This window comes from Podarcis cretensis, assembly GCF_951804945.1.
Source record: "Podarcis cretensis genome assembly, chromosome: 5".
NCBI lineage: Eukaryota > Metazoa > Chordata > Lepidosauria > Squamata > Lacertidae > Podarcis > Podarcis cretensis.
Genome location: NC_137174.1, coordinates 15087676 through 15107049, shown reverse-complemented (window position 1 = coordinate 15107049; position 19374 = coordinate 15087676). Strand labels below are relative to the sequence as shown.

General features: G+C 43.0%; 1 protein-coding gene across 1 annotated transcript in view; it reads left to right on the top strand.

The window, feature by feature from the left end:
* NDST2 (N-deacetylase and N-sulfotransferase 2) overlaps window positions 1-19374 on the top strand; it is a 106959-nt gene that overhangs the window by 39996 nt on the left and 47589 nt on the right. Inside the window, exon 3 of the mRNA XM_079975133.1 lies at window positions 10203-10356. The gene's annotated coding sequence lies outside the window, so the exon portion shown is untranslated. The remainder of the gene's footprint in view (window positions 1-10202; window positions 10357-19374) is intronic.

Below are 19374 nucleotides of genomic sequence, written 5' to 3'. Positions count from 1 at the left end.
AATCTTTATGTGACCCAACTGCTGTTATGCACAGTGGTACTTCGGGTTACATACGCTTCAGGTTACAGACTCCGCTAACCCAGAAATAGTGCTTTAGGTTAAGAACTTTGCTTCAGGATGAGAACAGAAATTGTGCTCCAGCAGCATGGCGGCAGCAGAAGGCCCCATTAGCTAAAGCGGTGCTTCAGGTTAAGAACAGTTTCAGGTTAAGAACGGACCTCCGGGACGAATTAAGTACTTAACCTGAGGTACCACTGTAATCAAGAATCCCACTGTGCTGACATCATTCACACCCGCCGGTGAGTGTGCTGACATCAGACACCTGCGCACCCACAGTGTGTGCGGCTCCAGGCACCCACGGTCCTGCAGCCAAGCTGGTGGGCCTGTTCAGAATTGTGTCTTTGTTGTCACATGCCTTGTTTCTGGATGGAGATCTTTCTGGCAAGCGGGCCCCACCACAGGAATGATCAAGCTAAATTTTTAGAAAAGATGTAGCTTTAGAAACTTCTAACAGTATTGAGCAGGACGGAACCCGAGATTCTGCAGACAGTTCCATGTAGCTGGATCCCATTTCTTAAAACTCATTAGTTACAGCCAGCTATATCACAGAGCAGGGGACGCAGGTGGCGCTGTGGGTAAAATCTCAGTGCCTAGGACTTGCTGATCATAAAGTCGGCGGTTCGAATCCCCGCGGTGGGGTGAGCTCCCGTCGTTCGGTCCCAGCTCCTGTCAACCTAGCAGTTCGAAAGCACCCCAAAGTGCAAGTAGATAAATAGGGACCGCTTTATAGCGGGACGGTAAACGGCGTTTCCGTGTGCTGCGCTGGTGCTGGCTCGCCAGATGCAGCTTGTCATGCTGGCCACGTGACCCGGAAGTGTCTGCAGACAGCGCTGGCTCCCGGCCTATAGAGTGAGATGAGCGCACAACCCTAGAGTCTGTCAAGACTGGCCCGTACGGGCAGGGGTACCTTTACCTATGTGATCTGTTAGGGGACGCGGGTGGCGCTGTGGCTAAAACCTCAGTGCCTAAGACTTGCTGATCGTAAGGTCGGCGGTTCGAATCCCCGCGGCGGGGTGAGCTCCCATCATTCGGTCCCAGCTCCTGTCAACCTAGCAGTTCGAAAGCACCCCAAGGTACAAGTAGATAAATAGGGACCGCTTTATAGTGGGAAGGTAAACGGCATTTCTGTGTGCTGCGCTGGTGCTGGCTCGCCAGATGCAGCTTCGGCACGCTGGCCATGTGACCCGGAAGTGTCTTCAGACAGCGCCGGCTCCCGGCCTTTTGAGCGAGATGAGCGCACAAGCCTAGAGTCGGTCACGACTGGCCCTGACGGGCAGGGGTACCTTTACCTTTTTATATCACAGAACACTTGGGTGCACTTGGGCAAATGGCTCTGCTGAATCCCTGTGAACTGAAGTAGGTTGTGATACAAGGAATTGTATTTAAGCAATCATCACAATTCCACTGCCCAGATACATTGTCTGCAGGTAAGGATAACTGAGTGGTCTGCTTTGTTCATTTGCTTGTTGCGATTAGCTTCTGAAGAGAACTTTCCACAAATTTTCTCCATTGTAAATTCACTTTTGGTTCACATTCTCTTGTGTGAATTTGCTCTCATGAACTTTGCTGGTGTTGTGAAAATTAACTGCTCTTACAAGCTGGTGAGTTGAATATAGCTCATGGAAAGTTCTGTTTGTTCAGCACTGCTGTAGGAGCATGTTCATTTTCATGTTCTCAGGAATAAGTTTCTGCTGAATCAGAGGCGTGTTCCTTTTGTAGAACAATGTAATAATGGAATGAGGTGTGTGGATTAGCAGAAAATTTCCTCCAGATAGGAGGAGCTTCTGTGAACCAATTAGTAAAGTTTCTTAGAATTTCCAACATCTACTCCGTATCATGTTACTCTTTCTTTAAATTGTAATCAGCAGGGGCAGTAAGGCATACACTCCCCCTGACCATGTGACCCATGTGATTACACACCCTCCATTCAGATGTGTTTTCCCTCAACCAGTATTGGAAGTGAGATTGGTGGAGAAGAAATTGGCTGGTGGATGGAAGGTGGCTGCAGCAGTAAAAGCTAAGTGTAGATTTAGGTTAATTTGAGACTTTGGACTTAATGGTCTCAAAGTCACCCCTCTGTAGATTTTAATGCATATTACTTCAAAGTGTGGTGAGCCAGCCCTGCTGTGTTTTTAGGATGCCAATTTTGGTGAGTGAGACCTGGACTCCTGCCCTGATGGTGCCACTGGCAAGAGAAGTGGATGAGAGATGGGTTCAGTATCTCCTCACCCATGTGCCCTTTTAGCCCTTTAAACTGTACACACACACACACACACACACACACACACACACACTGAACAGGGAAGAGCTGTGTTTAAAAGGCGTAGGCCTGGTGCAATCCTGTGTGATTAAGTTTGAGAGCAAGGTAAATTCACTCTTCCCCATCTAAGGCAGTGTGGTTCTGCTCTGATGAAAATGTGTTTTTTAACCTCTGAAAAGTAGCGGGGGAGGAAGAATGGGTGTTAAAAAATGCTCTGTGTTGCAAGACCGCTTTGCAATAAATGAATGGTTCGGTTTCTTGTGGGTGGCGAGATCCACTGCACCGCTGCTTTTGCCTTACTCAGTTTTTACAAAACTGTTTCAGTGCCTTGACTACATGGTGATGAAGCCTGCTGGCAGTAAGGCAAAGTAGCTAGAATTATTCTTGTTAATTAAAAAGGTATCAATTTATAGAATCTGATGCTTTTTGGTACCAAGATAGTATGTTAACATCTGTCAGCATTGTGTTTAAACTTTGAGGATCATCTCCTGCCTCATAGCTTTATAGATGGGCAAGTATCTAGGTCACTGTTTCAACCTGTGTGGGTCTATGCAATTTATTCTGGCGTTTTTCAGGCTTTTCTGTATGCAGAACTGCTTGTTAGTTAAATGGTGTGATTTTGATCAAGTACAAAAATGTCTGTGCATCCATTGTTCAAACTAAAACAAGTATCCATTCAACTTCTCGTACTAAGTACACACTTTGGATTAAAATTAGTCCTGCTCACTGATTGACAATCCCACTTTGATAATTTTGGGCAGAACAGCACTGACTCCCTTATTATGTTCAGACTTAAATGCGTCTTTGTAGGAAATGTTTTCATAGGTGCACATGTTATAGACAGGGCAATTGAACTCTTTCTGATATGATAGTTAAGAGCTGGTATAGTTGTAATAGCAGAAAAAGTGTTGTCCTGGCCTGCACTGGTAAATCTTCCTTTACAAGTCATTTCAACACTGATCACACAAAAGTAAGCAAGTAAGTAATTAAATGAAAAATGTATTGGCTCTTTAGTTATGTAAATGGCAAGAGTTGGCTCATAGAGCTTGTCGTTACTTAAGCTTTACTTGCTGCCCTTCTTGCTCTTTTTACTCTTGTTGACTGAACGGTTGTTAAAGACAGGGAAGTGGGTACGGAAAAGCAGTGATATGCTGGGGAGTGAACAAATAAATATATTTCTATGGGTTTAGAAATGTGAGGTCAATGCTAATTTGCTGTGCCTAATTGAAATAATATTTACATATCGAGCAATGCATTGCTTTTCATTGACAAAAAAATGAGAGGCACAAATACAAGATGGGTGACACCTGGCTTGAGAGCAGTACATGTGAAAAGGATCTAGGAGTCTTGGTTGACCACAAACTTGACATGAGCCAACAGTGTGACGCGGCAGCTAAAAAAGCCAATGCAATTCTGGGCTGCATCAATAGGAGTATGGCATCTAGATCAAGGGAAGTAATAGAGCCACTGTATTCTGCTCTGGTCAGACCTCACCTGGAGTACTGTGTCGAGTTCTGGGCACCACAGTTCAAGAAGGACACTGACAAACTGGAACGTGTCCAGAGGAGGGCAACCAAAATGGTCAAAGGCCTGGAAACGATGCCTTATGAGGAACGACTGAGGGAGCTGGGCATGTTTAGCCTGGAAAAGAGGAGGTTAAGGGGTGATATGATAGCCATGTTCAAATATATAAAAGGATGTCACATAGAGGAGGGAGAAAGGTTGTTTTCTGCTGCTCCAGAGAAGCGGACACGGAGCAATGGTTCCAAACTACAAGAAAGATTCCACCTAAGCATTAGGAAGAACTTCCTGACAGTAAGAGCTGTTCGACAGTGGAACAGTGTGGTGGGGTCTCCTTCTTTGGAGGTCTTTAAGCAGAGGCTTGACAACCATATGTCAGGAGTGCTCTGATGGTGTTTCCTGCTTGGCAGGGGGTTGGACTCGATGGCCCTTGTGGTCTCTTCCAACTCTATGATTCTATGACAGAAATGAATGCCTTTAATTTCTGTTAAACATATTTTTATTTTTATTTTCCTGTAGTCACTGAATCTTCTCTCTGCCACCTATGAGTTTCCATCTTCAAAAAGCAAGGAATACTTAATAATTAAAGCAGTGATTGGGGATGACTCATCTATTTTCATCCCCCCCCCCCCGGCACAGATGCCCACTCACAACACCTGTTAAGCAGCAGTCTATGCCATTTCTTCACACAATTGTAGCATGATCAACACTAGGGGGAAATGCCATCATTAAAGCTAGCTAACATCTGATTTTGCCACTAACCAGTGAAACTGAGGTTACTAGAGAGAAGCAGAGAACGGAGGTCTAAAAGCTGTCTAAAAGCTGATCTCCTTGTAGTCTCCAATTCTGCTGCAAACTCTTCTCATGGTAATCTTCTTTGACTTCTAAAGAACTGTCATTGAAACTATAATTTTAAAATGTGCTCCAGTCTGTACCCAGACCAAGGGTTTCAGGAGTCCAAAAAGTTATTTATTGGCACTGCATACTGTTGTGAAAATTCTAGGCTTTGAATTCTGGATATTCTGAGGAATATGCACATAACAGTGAGTGTATTCAGGCCATAGCAAAATGGCCAGCTACCGTCAGAGAAGTTGTGTGTCTCAATAAGGGAAGTTGCCTAGAGTCCCTGGAGTCTTCCCTTTGGCTTTCTGAAGATTGAGTCCAGCCTTCCTAATCTTTACATAGTTTCCCCAGAGGACAAAAAAACAAAAAAAAACTGTAAAAGAACAGAACAGTTTTAAAATCCAATATAATGTAGAAAGCATTTGTTTTAGCTCTGTCTTGTGCAACAGGCCCCAGCAGTCAACTGTACTCCCTGTGTGATAGAAGACAATCAAAATGAGGTACAGTTTCTAACATTTGCCTTCAGTAGGAAAATACATTCGCTTATCTTGATGTATTTCATCTAAACAATATGACCCCAAGCCTTCAACCTGTGTTGGGTGGGGTTTCACCCTCCCTAAATAAAAACTCAGGTCTGCATCTTTGATTCAGATCATGTAGCTCGTGCTTTGTGTAGATGCATCTTAAAATCACTCCGCACGGCACTTTCTTTTCTTTTAGCTTGAGCCTAGACTTCATTTGAACTGCCAACTGAACACCGTTTCAATACTCTTCATGTGAGCTGTCCTCATTTTTTTTTTTAAAAAAAAACTTTTTAATGCACAGCAGCCTAAACATTCATTCATTGTTTGTTAGGTGCCATATTTGTTGGACTGTCTTCAAGGGCAGCCCCATATAGAGCACATTGCAGTAGTCTAAATGTGAGGTTACCCTGGTGACTGTCCCAGCATGTTGGTGTTAACTCAAGCACATTATGCCCAAGCAAATTGGCTCAAGCATATAATGACCACTCACTCAAGCGCCTTGTCAAAATAGGGAATATTTGCACCTGGCATTTTAATGTAGTCCTTGAGATTCCAGGAGGTTGTCTCTAGGGTTAATATTATGGCCACCTCCTTCAACCTGCTCAGGATCATCCCCTCTCCTAGGGAAGCAATAATTCCATTTGGGACCCAGCTGGTTAGCCCTCTCTCACTAGATTGTTATAAGGTGGAATATGAGTGGTACAAACAGGCTGCTCCTTGCACTTTTGCAAGCACCTTGTCCACATCCTTGGGTCATAACGACTGAATTTAATCCATCAGCATATGACTGCATCTTATTCTGGACAAATTCACCAAGTGTACTGCAGACACAGTGGCGTCCAATTCATTGCAGATGCAAGCTATTTTATCCTCCAAGTGCTTAGCAAATAAATCATAGGTGAGAGTCTTGGGGCCAAATTAGTAGTTCTCCTTATCTAACTCATTCTTGTTTAACAAATACCATGGGGGGGGGTGCATTGGGATTGTGGCAGTGGGAGGAGGACTTTAACTGTTTCCCCCTTGTCACTGTCTTGGTCAGCATTGGGAGGCTCTACACCAATTATTTGCAATGGGAGCTTTTCTTGGTCTGCAATTCCTTGGCTTGAAAGGACAGCATTAAGAATTGGAAATTTTCCTTGCATGAAAATTATGCCAAAGAAAACTACCCAGTCTTAAAAGCCTTGTGGCTGCAATACTGGTGACCAGAGCCAGTTTGAAGTATTTATTTATTTGTTTGCTTAGTATTCTTTTACCTGCCCTTCCCCCTGAGGTCCCAGGGTAGGTTAGAATAAGTTACCAAAACAACAACCACGGTTAAATTTGTGTCCACTTTAAAGATCCCGATATTTACATATAAAACCCTAAAAACTCTGGACTAGGTTACCTGAAAGAAATGTCTTCCCCTCCAACAAATGGAACATGGTTCACTTTGCAATTGGAAACACTGTGGTGGCAGCAGTGTTATGGAATGCTTTCCCTGCTGGAATATAAGGAGTTCTGTCAGTATTGGCATTTTGCTGGCTCTTGAAGACATATGTGTTTAGACACGCATTTCCCTGATCTCCTCACTTGATCCTCCAGTTTCAATTGGTGTTTTACCTATTCTAATTGTTATGCTGGTTTAATGGATTTGCTTATTGTAGATTTTAATTGTTGCATTTTAATTTCAGCGTTTTGATGGAGCTGTTTTATTGTATATTTTAATTGTGTGCAGGCAGGTCCCTGTTTGTGCAGGGGGGGGGGGAGCGTGTTCCAGGTCATTTCACACGTCAACACATTCTGCCCCCACCCCCAAAAACAACACATGGGTCAGCAGTTGCACATCAACTGGACGAGTGCAAAATAGTTGCCACCTGTATTGCTATATTCCTTTTAGTTGGTTTTATAATTGTAAACCACTTAGAACCTTTTTTTTCCTTTTTCTTTTTGCTAGTAAACAATAGATTACTGGGACGCGGGTGGCGCTGTGGGTTAAACCACAGAGCCTAGGATTTGCCAATCAGAAGGTCAGCGGTTCGAATCCTCGCGATGGGGTGAGCTCCTGTTGCTCGGTCCCTGCTCCTGCCAACCTAGCAGTTCGAAAGCACCTCAAAGTGCAAGTAGATAAATAGGTACCGCTCAGGCGGGAAGGTAAACGGCATTTCCATGCGCTGCTCTGGTTCGCCAGAAGTGGCTTAGTCATGCTGCCCACATGACCCGGAAGCTGTACGCCGGCTCCCGCGGCTAATAAAGTGAGATGAGCACCGCAACCCCAGAGTCGGTCATGACTGGACCTAATGGTCAGGGGTCCCTTTACCTTAAACAATAGATAGATTAGATTAGATTAGATTAGATTAGATTAGATTAGATTTAAAAAAAAATCTTGGTAGCACATTAGAGACCAACCAAGTTTGTTCTGAGTACAAGCCTTAGTGTGCATGCACACTACTACTACTTCAGCATTTATTTTTTAATTTATTTCGACTGTGTCAGACCAACACGGCTACCTACCTGAAGATGATAGATAGATAGATTAGATTAGATAATATTGGTGCCACCTCACTCCAAATCTCCTGATGACCTCTCCCAGCAGCTTCTGAAAATTAGCTTGGGGAACAAGGTGGAACCCTGTGGGGCACAGCAGAATGCGTTTTGCTAGCTTTGCTCATTTCTGATTGCAATTTAAGATGTTCATTATTACCTTTTAAAGTCTTAATATGTTTAGGGGCAAGATAATTTAAGGGCAGTTTGTTCCAGTTATAATTCTGCCTGTTCCTTACAAGTTTGACAAGCCTCCCTATGTCCCTTGAGTAGCTGAAGTAGAGTTAAATGGAGGTGGGGGGGACATCTCTATGGATTATGGATCTCCCCGTCATGAAAGATTCATTTTGCTTTTTCTCTTACTATTGCATTTTACTATCAAGTAAAGAGCTCTTCGTTTAGGCGAGTTTCGATTTGCCCTTCTGTTAGACTTGTAGTTATATTGCTTTGCTCTACTGTGCATCAGTTACTGTGATTTATCATTTTGAAGGGGGGTTAGTAAATTTGAATCTGCCTTCAACAGTGTTAAGGTAGAGAGGCAGGGTAAAAATGGGGTAGATAAATAAAAATGTAGTTTAGGAATGGGAATGCAGCAAGAAGATTTTGATTGTTTTATTGGGGAGCCATTTTCATCATATTAATGGAACCACATAAGGCACTCTAATTGTGTAGCCTTATTTACTCAACAGGGACGCAGGTGGCGCTGTGGGTTAAAGCCTCAGCGCCTAGGACTTGCCGATCGAAAGGTCGGCGGTTCGAATCCCTGCGGCGGGGTGCGCTCCCGCTGCTCGGTCCCAGCGCCTGCCAACCTAGCAGTTCGAAAGCACCTCCGGGTGCAAGTAGATAAATAGGGACCGCTTACCAGCGGGAAGGTAAACGGCGTTTCCGTGTGCAGCTCTGGCTCGCCAGAGCAGCGATGTCACGCTGGCCACGTGACCCGGAAGTGTCTCCGGACAGCGCTGGCCCCTGGCCTCTTAAGTGAGATGGGCGCACAACCCCAGAGTCTGTCAAGACTGGCCCGTATGGGCAGGGGTACCTTTACCTTTACTTTATTTACTCAACAGCAGTGCAATATTTCAGAAGGCAGAGGACAACCTAGCTGGCTGCTAAAGTTCTGCTGATGGTTTTTCCTATACCATTTAAATATTTATGATGTAATAGAGGAAATGGCAGGATTTCGGACCATACATACATCTCCACATTTTCTCCAGGGAATTGAACCATTAAAAATTTGGGTTCACTTCTGATTCATCAGCATTTTCTTTAACTCTCCAGTTTTGTTCTGGTTTGGACATTAACTTTAAAAAGAGGTTTAGTAACCGGTTCAGACATGTTGAACTGTTTGAAGTAATATTTCATGCAGAGTAATTTCAACCTCTTACTTTCAGGGTAGCTGAAAAGGGTTAACTTGAGATGCAAGTTTATTTGCAAACTTTTCTGAAGGTTTTCACATACAGAAATACAACAGGATAGGAAGAGGAAAATAAAACATTAACAATGAGATAGACAGTAAAAGGGAATGGGAGGGAAAATATTTGGTTTTTTGAATGTGCTGTGGAATGTAAGGAACTGTGACTCTTCCCTAGGCCTTGAGCATGTTGTCAACTAAAATTGTACTGTTAGATGGCCCCATTCTGATTTTGTGTCTGTATTCTGTTACATAATTTTTAACCAATTTCAGATACAGAATGAAGGCATATACAATTCCTGAGCTTCATTGTTCAAAAATGCCAAAGCAGTAGTTATTAGCAGATTATACCAAGAGTTGTATTTTTAGTTGTATCTTACCTCTATTATTAGGGATGCGGGCAGCGCTGTGGTCTAAACCACAGAGCCTAGGGCTTGCCGATCGGAAGGTCGGCAGTTCGAATCCCTGTGACGGGGTGAGTTTCCATTGGCCGGTCCCTGCTCCTGCCAACCTAGCAGTTCGAAAGCACATCAAAGTGCAAGTAGATAAATAGGTACCGCTCCGGTGGGAAGGTAAACGGCGTTTCCGTGTGCTGCTCTGGTTTTATTAGTCATGCTGGCCACATGACCTGGAAGCTGTCTGCGGACAAACACCGGCTCCCTCAGCCTATAGAGTGAGATGTGCGCTGCAACACCAGAGTCGTCTGCGACTGGACCTTACAGTCAGGGGTACCTTTACCTTTACCTCTATTATTAATTATTTCTAACTAATTATAGATGTATTACACCTTGGTTTTTATGTCTTTGAAATAGTCCAAATTAGTGCCCATCACATTAGGGGGCCCTGCGAAATGGCTCCTTTAGACAGGAGTAATTCCTAGTGGATGTGGCGTCGCAATTGGTTGCATTACATGCAATCTCTTGGAGAAAGTGGAGCGTATGCTATGCCCTTCTGAAGTCTTATCAGGTTACAGCATGCTTTCAGCTCAAAACTGTATTTTGAAATGTTATGTCATAGAATAACAGGGATGAATAACCACAGTCTCCTCTTGTTCTTGGACACTTAGGTTTCCCAATACTAAGGGATTTGTAGTGGCTGCACTGGCCTGCATGTCTTTCCTGTGCAAGATCTCCTTCAGACAATACCAACAAGCACCACCAACTTGATTCTTACATCCAAAGCTACTGTGTGCGAGATGTGCTCTTGAACAGCATTTGCAGGTAAGCAACTTTCACTAATATCTATCGATCTGAAAAGACCTGGTCCTGGAAGACAGAATGTATGGGCCACCCAGCAAATTCTATAACATGGGCTTCCGCTTGCTCAACGGACTTCAACAGCAGTCTTTGTGTGGGCATAAGGTTTCTGGATTTGCTTGGAGCAGGGCTGTTAAAAATCTCTAGCGGTTGCCAGACTCCTTGGATGGTTGCTTGAAATTGTTAAAATATGGGAACCTGGGGAAAGGGAGCCATTCAGTCAGAATGAACTTGCCTTGGTTTTGCTTTTATTTAGATTAAGGTGGAGGAAACCTTTTCTAGCTTGAGAAACAGTTTAATTGTACTGTGTTGAACTTTTTCATCTTGAGCCGTAATTATATAAGAAGAGAAGAAGAGGAGTTTGGATTTGATATCCCGCCTTTCACTCCCCTTCAGGAGTCTCAAAGCGGCTAACATTCTCCTTTCCCTTCCTCCCCCACAACAAACACTCTGTGAGGTGAGTGGGGCTGAGAGACTTCAAAGAAGTGTGACTGGCCCAAGGTCACCCAGCAGCTGCATGTGGAGGAGCGGGGACTCGAACCCGGTTCCCCAGATTACAAGACTACCGCTCTTAACCACTACACCACACTGGTATATAATTATATACCACATCTAAACAATAGGTTGTACATTGGGAACCAATCAACCTTTTTCCTTCTAGCAAAAACAGCAATAGACCATGTATGGACTCAGGAACCCCAAGCCAGTCTCATCCTCAGTTCTCTTTGGGGATCTAGGGGTCACCTACTAGGGCTTAATTGATTAAATGACGTTGCTTCATTAAAATTTTGGATCTGTTTAATTGGGCATTGCCCCAATATCACCCAATCTTTCATTTTAAACCCTTGTCACTCTTCTTTCCTTTGCCTGTCCCTTGTTCTCCAGAAAATGGAAGGTCTTTTTCACGCTTCCATAGACACTTGAGAATCGTGCTCTGAATTCTCCTCTGAGAGTTCCTCCCATTTCTTAGTAGGGGGCATTATTGGAGGAAGCAGCACAGAATGACTTTGCTACACTCATTTTTCGCCTCCCTGGTGCTGTTTTATAAAATGAAGATAAAAGAGTTGTTCTCCACTGCTGTTGGGCACCTTTCCCATTGGGAAATAGATTACCCAGAGCCCTCTGCAATGATGCTGGGGCCTTGTGCTAAGATCCCAATTTCTGGTGGGAGAGGGAACCCAGCCAAGAAGGCACACTTCACTGCTGCTGGCACGACCTTTTTTGTGTGTTTTTGAATTGGTTCCTGCTTTGTTGCCTGGATGCGCATAAAGAAGGAAAATTTATTCCAAGATGGTCTTTGGGAAGAGCTGAATGTGTGCCTGCAATTACGTGTGAAAGATCATCTATTGAGTTCCACTGTCCACCTGGGGTTTGGAGGTGGGTAGGTGTGAAACTTGTTAAAAATCACAGCCCAGAGAAAGTCATATCTATCTATCTATCTATCTATCTATCTATCTATCTATCTATCATAATAATAATAATTAATAATAATGATTTATTATTTATACCCCGCCCATCTGGCTGGGCTTCCCCAGCCACTCTGGGCGGCTTCCAAAAATATATATATTAAAATACTGTACTACATCAAACATTAGAAGCCTCCCTAAACAGGGCCACCTTCAGATGTCTTAATAATAATAATCTATCTAGCAGAAATATATGCAAAAACATTTGTCTTGCTAAATATTAAGAGGAACCCCAGTAAAGAGACAGATGTAATAAGAAAATATTATATAATCAGTAAATTAACCAACTAAAATCTGGTAGATAATCAGTTTTAAAGTTTGTTTAATTGGGTTTCAGCCCTATGAAATACTCAATTTTAATGTGCGTTTAATTGGCTTGCAGCGTGAATAACTACACTTATTTTAATGGAGCCCTGACTTTAACAAGATAAGCAAACAGTTTATTGTGAGTGTTTGAGAGGTGTTAAACCCATTCCTTATCTGTGGTTTATTGGCTGCACATTGCACACACATCCCAGTGAGAGTCCAGATCATACCCTCCCTTCCAAACACACACACCACAGGATCAAAATACACATTTTTAAGCTGGGGGGGGGGTCAGAGAGAAGAAGCTGTAACAGTATAAGAATCAAAACGCCCACCACATCTCTGCCCTGCTGCTTCCTTGTTCAAAAATCCTTCAAGCTGCTTTTCTATTGCTGTTTTAAACTGGTACCAGGAGGCACTTTCAGGCTTGTACATATTGCTATCTCTTGCTTGTAAGTGGTTGATTGATTCAGTAACTATTTGCTATGCAGCCCTGTACAGTAGACAGTCCTGCTCCACTCAAAAATATTTCTTAGTTGCTTCAATGGGGATTATTCTAAAGTAAGTGAGCTTTAATGATGCCCTTTCAGTTCTATGCCTGGAAATAAACCTATAGAAATGCAATGCCTTATTCACTTCCTAACAACTGGTCAACCCTTTTTGCAATGTTGTAGTTAATGCTAACTTGGCTGAAATAACTTCTCTTTTTCCAAGAAAACAAATTCAGACTGTGATCCTAATCACTCATGCTAGTGAGTGAGCACCATTGACTTGCCTCTGAGTTAACATGTATAAAATTACGCTGCAAGTGAGTGTTGAACAAGATCTTTGTTTGGGAGCCATTATCCACTGTAGTTGGGAGGCAACATAAGACCTGCAGGTCATAGTCAGTATGTTGTGCTTCTTGTGTGTGTTTGCCAAACTGAATATACAGCAGGGCTTTTGTGACTTTAAAGCCAGCTCTGGTGCTAGTGTTTGCTTAGAAAGCTGGAGAAAGCATTTGTCACGCACCGAAATGTTTCTAGATCTTGAAACTGACTTCTGTGCTCTTCGGAGAGCCAGTGTGTTGTGGTGGCTTCAGTGTGGACTATGACCAGGTTGGGCAAGGTTCAGATTGCTGCTCAGCCATTGGGCTCATTGAATGACCTTGAACAAGGCACCCTCTCAGCCTAGTCTCAAAGGAGTTGTGAGGATGGTGGGGGTACACACCATATATGTTGCCCTACATTTGTGGGTGGGAGGAAAATGTTATAGAAGGTGATTGTTATGGCCACATTAATAAATGTATAATTCATTATAATCTAATTAAATTATGGTGGGCCGGGGTCAATGAAGTTAGCAGATGATGGATATTATTTTAAAATATATAAGATGTCCAGTTAGTGATCGATTGATTTGCAGAATGTTTTAGCAGAGATTTATTAGTAATGATCACAGTGGCTTCTCAGATTAGGATAATACAAACAAGCTATTGGGAGGGCTTATAAATAGAGCAGTATTGTATCAAATGCCAAGTGTGCATGACTGCGTTTTTAATCAGGCACATGCAAAGGGGCGTGTTTTCTGATTTATGTATGTAGTATCTAATATGTAAGGACCACCTGCACCCTTAGAACTTGCCCAAACCCTACAGTCCCTTGAAAGCCCTTTTTTTTGTCCCACCACTAAGGATGAGCCTATTAGTGAATATTACGGGCAAGGATTTTCAGTGGTGGCCCCTCAGTTGTGAATCTCCTTCCCTGGAGAACTCCACTTAGCTCCTCCCCCCACTAGTACACAGGAGAAACAAACCATAATCCGTTCCTTGGTGTTATGTCCAAGCCTAGGGGTTGTGGTTCGTTTCTCATAAACACACGACTATATAAGTAAACCAAAACTACCGTCTTTTTCACTCTATAAGACACACCCAACCATAAGACGCACCTAGTTTTAGAGGAGAACAAGAAAAAAAATATTCTCTCCCTCTCTGCGCAGCGCCTCTCCAGCAAAGCGGGAGGAGAAACAGAAGGGGCTCCGTTTCTCCTCCCGCTTTGCTGAAGGGGCGCTGCGCAGCTTTCCCTCTCCGCGCAGCACCTCTTCAGTGCTGAAGAGGCGCTGCGCAGAGAGGGAAAGCTGCGCAGTGCCTCTCCAGCGAAGCGAAGTTAGAACAGCAAGAGGGATCGCTGCGCAGCGAAAGCACCGATCCCTCTCGCTCTCCTGGCTTCAGTGAAAGCAACGGAAAGCCTCCGGAGCACAGCGGGAGGAGCAATCCCGTTGCGCTCCAGAGGCTTTGCGCAGCTATCCCTGAAACCAGGAGAGCGAGAGGGATTGGTGCGCACCGATCCCTCTCGCTCTCCTGGCTTCTGGGATAGCTGTGCAGCCTGCATTCGCTCCATAAGACGCACACACATTTCCTCTTACTTTTTAGGAGGGGAAAAGTGCGTCTTATAGAGCGAAAAATGCGGTAATTGTGGTTTTCTTGAAGTTTAAAAAGATCACCATCCCTAGTTCAACCATCACGCTGAACAAAGGATCATAGCTTGTCCGTTTCCAGTCACAAGAGTGCTTGCTAAACTAAGGCTATAGATTGGAATGCCTCAGTTCTGATTTTTTTTATTTTTAAGAATGATGTTTTGTGGTATTTGTGAACCTGTTTGCTCCGTTACTAAGATATTTAAGACAAACTGCCACTAGTACATGTTACTTGAGTGTGATTGACAGCGCTCTTATACCACTTCAGAAGACAATGGAATGTGCACCTTGAAGGGAGAGAACATGCTTGACTTCCTGCTTAAGTCTAAAGTTAAAAGGCTTCATGAAGAGCATTAAGTAGTTTCACAGTGCAGATCAAATACCGATTATGATGGAGAAAAAACGTGACTTGGAAATGTTGAAGAAAGTTATTTGTGCTTGATTCATCTGTTTTTAAAGGAGTGGTGAAAAGAAGATAAAAATAACCAGCCAATTCTACATAATCCTCTAGGTTCTTTGTGACTGGCTTGACTTTTGCACCTACTCATGAGCCAAGCTTTCCCACGCGTGCCATAAGCATTCTGTTACTTCCTGGCTTGGATGTGTGTGGAGTTGGGCAAGCAGTTTAAACTTCCCAGGATTCCGGTGTTAGCTTCTAGCCCTTGCAGTTATGGGGGGGAAATCTGTGAATGTTACCTGATTACATGTTGACTAGACTCCATGTGAACTACAGGAGGAAAATAAGCAAATTTATTTATTTACTTATTTATTTCATAGAATTTATGTACCACTTGATTGGTTGTTTTTTTTAAAAAAAAACCTTCAAAGCGGTTAGCTAAGGAAAAAACAATATACATATCTGTCTGCTTTTTATTTAAATGTACATCTAGTTTGGCCCCTACACAATCAGCCCTTGAAGGAAATTAGAGGAAAGCACTGTTATCTCACAGAAGATTTTCTCTAATTAGTGTTGGACAAAGCAACACTTCCATTGTTTGTCAAAGCCCTATCTAGTCTGACAAACAGGGATGCAAGAGCTGAGCCATAAGTGATGGCTGTATTCAAGTAAAGGTAAAGGTACCCCTGCCCGTACGGGCCAGTCTTGACAGACTCTGGGGTTGTGCGCCCATCTCACTTAAGAGGCCAGGGGCCAGCGCTGTCCGGAGACACTTCCGGGTCACGTGGCCAGCGTGACATCGCTGCTCTGGCGAGCCAGAGCCGCACACGGAAACGCCGTTTACCTTCCCGCTGGTAAGCGGTCCCTATTTATCTACTTGCACCCGGAGGTGCTTTCGAACTGCTAGGTTGGCAGGCGCTGGGACCGAGCAGCGGGAGCGCACCCCGCCGCAGGGATTCGAACCGCCGACCTTTCGATCGGCAAGCCCTAGGCGCTGAGGCTTTAACCCACAGCGCCACCTGCGTCCCGCATATTCAAGTTAGAGAATGCTTATTTTAACATGCCAATTCACTGCGGTGTACCAAGTATCAAAATATAACAAAACCGAGGTCCCTTTCTCTCATAATTTGCTGCACCCAAAGTGTTGTAGCTCCTGTTGTCCCTACTGCAAATGACTACCAGCCACCCAAGTGTTCTTTCCCCCTAAAACTATGGGTAGGATCCTACAAGAGTCGGCTCTTCGAACAGTTACAAATATCTTCCTCATGAAAATACATGTACCATTACTCAATTAACTTTGTTTAATCAAGGTCATGGTTTAATATCAATGTCTAGTTACAAAATAATTGAAAAAGATTTTGCCATAGTTTAAATCTTCTGGGTTCTACACCTATTGCTCCTCTGCTATGTATGTGATTATTCTCTCTGCGGAAAGTAGCAGTGAACACAGCTGGTTCTCTGTCGCCCTCAGCACAGGCTTAACAGAGTGTCTGCTTGACAGATTGTTATTGCATACATGTGCGTCCGAAGGAGGATACAAATACTAGGAGATAAAACACTCAGTGGTTCATTTAAGGTGGATGCAGCAACGCTACTTTGGCATGTCCACATAATTTCAAAGGCAGCTTATGATATGCTATCACTAATATGCTACTTAATACGTTATAACACACCCAGTCTAATAATTCTCAAGAGCTTAGAAACAGCACAGAACTTTGTACAAGATTAGAGAAAGGAAAAACTTTAGAGCCATTCCACTTCCCTATGTGATATTGCCACCACTGTCATCATATTGCCAACCTCAAACACAACACATTCTGATGCTCAGCATGAATGCAGATGCAATGTTTCTCTGAGGACTTCTTCTTCTTCTTATTATTATTATTAATCCTTAGGGTTGGGGGAAGGAATCTTTGTTAAGGGTTTAGACCTTTAAAAAAACCGGTTTGTTGTTTCTAATATGTTTATATTATCTGATTGTAAGTTGCTTTGGTGGGTGCAAGATGTAGGATATCAATTTTTTTTATAAATATATGCTTAAATCATTTAGACAAGAAGTGTAAAAGGTCTAGGACTAGTTGTCTTTTGCATCTATATATACTTTTCTGTCAGGTGTCAGTTGTTATCAGGATTAAATATTTAGGAATCCTGTACTTTTCTAAAGGCCGTTTTGTACCATAATGGAATTGCGTCAAAGACTTTGGGCCACACAGAGAGTAATACATGTGCAGTCAGATACCACAAAGCACCTGTTGCACTCAGGTTTCTGTCAAATCATTGCAAAGTGGAAATTCAGGTCTGATTGATGCTCAAAAGTATGAGGTACAAATCCCACAGACCTGTTTCTTATCAGGTGCTCCACACAGTAAACAAATGCTGACTGATGGCAGAGCTTTTGAACAGATGAGTTTCAGATAATGGAAAGAACCTTGGCTGTTTCTCATCTCCAGTTTGGCAGCTAGATTTATAGAAGATCTGAAATTGGTTGTCTCTCTCGTGATAATGTCAGTAGAGTCAAAACAGGCCTGTATAGTGGAGGTCCTGGGCAGGTATCTGCCATTAGTATTGAGTTTAGCATGTATGCTCATTTTAGCTTTCTGTTGGTGAGAATTCAGTGGTTCCTGTTTACACTGCTGCTGTTTCTAAGTGTGTCTGGGTTATCTCAAAGCTATGGGTTAGTTCTACGCAAGCTTAATCACCCCAGGCTGCTGATCCTGTGCCTTACCTATGACAAATCTCAGCTCTTTTTCAGTAGCCAGTGGGGACTCCTGTAAGAGCTTGGAGGTCCTTGGAACAAGCCAGTTTAGTGCCAAACTTCCCCTTTGGTTTGTCACTCACTCATTGTTGAAAATTGTTCTGTTGTAACTGAGTTGAGAGAAACTGACAAGCAGATGCCAGTAACTATGGATTCTTTTTCACATCACAGAAGAAAATCAGTGTTGACACATTTCACCTTCGGAATAGAAGCATTAAACGTTCATTTTCCACACTTCATGAGAACTGTTGCAGTGCCATTCAAAGTCTGACTTTTTTGGTGCTTTCTTTGATGTAATTCTACCAAGGTATACTATGGAGCCCTCTAGATTTAGATCAGTGGTAGCCTATGTGGTTGCTTCCAGATGTTGTTGGACCACAATTCTCATCTAAGTATGGCATATGCTGATTGATTCATGGTGGTAAATGTTCTGCCTGGGTTTTTACTATTTTACTTACCGATTGCAAATCATTGACCATCTCTTTTATTGGAATGTATAAGAAATATTTTTTATATCGGGATTTGTAGTCTTCGGTGTTATGTTTTCATTTAGATACATAGTGCACCTTAGAAAAGCCATGTTTTGCCCTGGATATTTTAAACTGTGGAAATGTTTGTTGAATTGCCAGTAGTACATCTAAACAGAACGTCTTAACATATAAAAACTCCACCAAGCACATCTATGAACATTGTCGTATTATAGTTCCTCACTTACATGATCTGTGGATATCTCTGCTTCTAAGAAGTGGATTCTGTTTAAATATGAATCTTAATCATTAATTTATACTTTTATTGCATTTTGGGGTTAGATAAAAAGTTGTTCATTGCTGTGCTGAATATTTTTCCTGGCTAGTCAAGCTACTTCAGGATGGCTGCACTCTTGGTGACCCATCCTTACTGAACTTCTGGATCAGACTTGTGTGGCTTTCCACCTTCTCATTCAGCACTTCCATCAGGAACAATGTATCTTATTGTTGGGGTGTGTGTTTATCTTCAACCTATAAATATTGCTCTCTGTGTGTGCATGACGGAAGCTTCAGTAAAGTGGTCAAGCTCACCAACACGAAACTGTTGCTTTAATTTGAGTTGTTTTGCTTGGCATACACAAAACACACACTTTATATAGGTTGCACCAAAGGCTTTTCTTCCTCTGGTCCCAGAGGGGTTTCTGTACTTCAGAGCCCTTGCTGAACAAAATCCACACACAACTTCTTAGTCAATTTGCACAAAGTCCTACAACAGCTTAGAGCAGTGGTTGCCAACTGGTGGTCAGAGGAGCCCATGGGGTCCACATAACCCACCTGGGGGTCTGTGGCACCACTCACATAACAAATACTACCATAGAGATACCATAATTTTCAAAAGTAGGGGGTCTGTGGCTTGGCTTTTGAAAAACGGGGAGATTGCAGTACTGAGTTAATTGAGAACCACTGTCGTAAGGTTTTTTGAGTCCTGAAGTCTGGCAATTCTCCAAGTCTTCTTCTCAAATGAGCTCTTCTCAAAGTATTCAGATAACTCCACTGTTCCATGGCAGTCCACTCCTTCCTGATAACCACCCACTACCCACACCATAATCAGAGCTCTTTTATACAGAGGTTACATACTTA